At 42.9% G+C, this 1,758-nt stretch overlaps 1 protein-coding gene across 1 annotated transcript in view; it reads left to right on the top strand.

Annotated features, from left to right (window-relative positions):
• Positions 1–1,758, top strand: part of LOC104982717 (ankyrin repeat domain-containing protein 26-like) — a 48,040-nt gene that overhangs the window by 25,726 nt on the left and 20,556 nt on the right. The window lies entirely within an intron of this gene.

Here is a 1,758-nt window from a genome sequence, read left to right as displayed (position 1 = left end):
GAGGAAGAGGTCACGTCAGTAGCTCACACAATAGTTACTGAGAAACCACAGGGTTGAGATTGGTGTAGAAACTGGAGGCTAAGCTCTCCACTCACCTCAGGCGACAGATCCTTCTGCTTTGAGGGACCATTGGTGAGTGAATAGGTCTAGAAGAGAAGGGGCATGGGGAGGGAAGATGGTGCCTAATTTTACATCAAGTTACCTCTGGCCTTCAATCCGGCAGGTGGCTGAGAGTCGTGGACCCCCTCCCTCTGTGCCTGTCAGCCCTCCAGGCCACCTGCCCTGTGAACAGCTCAGAGCTGGCTCCAGCTTTCCCAGCTGGGTTCTCCCTCACAGCAGAGTCCTCAAGGACAGGTGTTAGCTGGCATCCTCTAGAAGTGCAGGAATGCTCCCCATGGAATTTTTTTCCAGCAATTGGTAGAAACCAAACACTCTCGAAGTTGATTGTCCTTCATTCTGAAGAGTTGTCGAGTGGCATCTCAAGCAGAGGAATTCACTCCCCCAGCCAATATCCCTCTCAGACACGGACGGGGTCCCGTCCCTGAGGTCCTAGCAGCAGATCTCCCACAACAAAAACCTCTCAGGGAGAGCTCGGGAAAGTACTATTTGTAATTCAAATCCATTTGTCTGCCTCAGTCAGGTAGGGACATACAATGGCCTCGTCCAAGGACAGGCCTTCAATATTTTCCATAGGAATTGATCTCAGATCCTTCACGACTGTCTCAAAGGAGCCGGGACCCTGATTGTGGTTTAGTCCAGGCAGACCACGTGTGTGCCCCCATCGACTGCGCTACCCGACCAAGTCCCTCTGCTTTGGGGTGAGCGTGTCTGTCCCTCCATGCACGTCATCATCTTCAGTGCCTGAATCAGAGTCTGTTCTTGGCTCCACTGTCATTTCTTTAACCAATATCCTGTCAGTGACATTTTCACATCATTTACAGTTTTTCAGTTTGTAAAAGCTGCAACATCAGTTGTAAAAACACTTTTGAACACTTTAACAAGGTGTTTTTTTAGAATACAGTTTTATTTTAAAAGTCCCCCTCCCAACAAGGAAATGAAAATCAAAAACTCTTGTTACTAATAGTAGGTATTCTGGTATTTGGTAGTGATTTCCCTTCCTTGATAGATGATTATGTTAGTTTATCACTTCCACGTAAGGAGGAAATCTATAGGCAGTTCAGAGACCATACTTTGGAAGTCATTCTTGTACTTGTAGAAAATGAACCCTCTGCTCTGTGTAGTGTCCTGTGTCAGTACAAGGAACTTTTGAAAACAGTGATACGTATGCCATAGTGTACATTTAGTGATAACTGTGTTTCTCATTGTATTTCCCCCATCTTAGTATTTTAAACAGCATGAAGAGAGAATAAAAGTTATTGCAGCAGAAAAGAATCTCATGACTCTCTAAGAAGAGCTCTCTAAATTTTACCTTATTTACCATTAGTGTATATACCATGAATGAAATAGGAGGATTATTTTGTATTGATATGTTTGTACTAGAGAAGTAACTGTGATTTGATGTAAGAGAACTAACAGAGTCAGAAGACCTGGTGAAAAGCCTGCAGCTTACTTATATAGTTTTAACGTCTTCCTTTCCAGAATCATTATAGCTAATGAGTTAGTTGAGGTTTGTAGAAGTGCTTAGTACAGTTGTCAAAAGGCGTAAGTCTGTAATTGCCTATTAAAATGTTAGAGAGGTAGCATATTCTCAAGAAAACAATTTCTGTACAAAATATAGTCTATTTATATATAAAGAGA

Source organism: Bison bison, unplaced genomic scaffold (genome assembly GCF_000754665.1).
Source record: "Bison bison bison isolate TAMUID 2011002044 unplaced genomic scaffold, Bison_UMD1.0 scf7180017864538, whole genome shotgun sequence".
NCBI lineage: Eukaryota > Metazoa > Chordata > Mammalia > Artiodactyla > Bovidae > Bison > Bison bison.
This window is presented reverse-complemented; position numbering and strand designations above follow the sequence as displayed.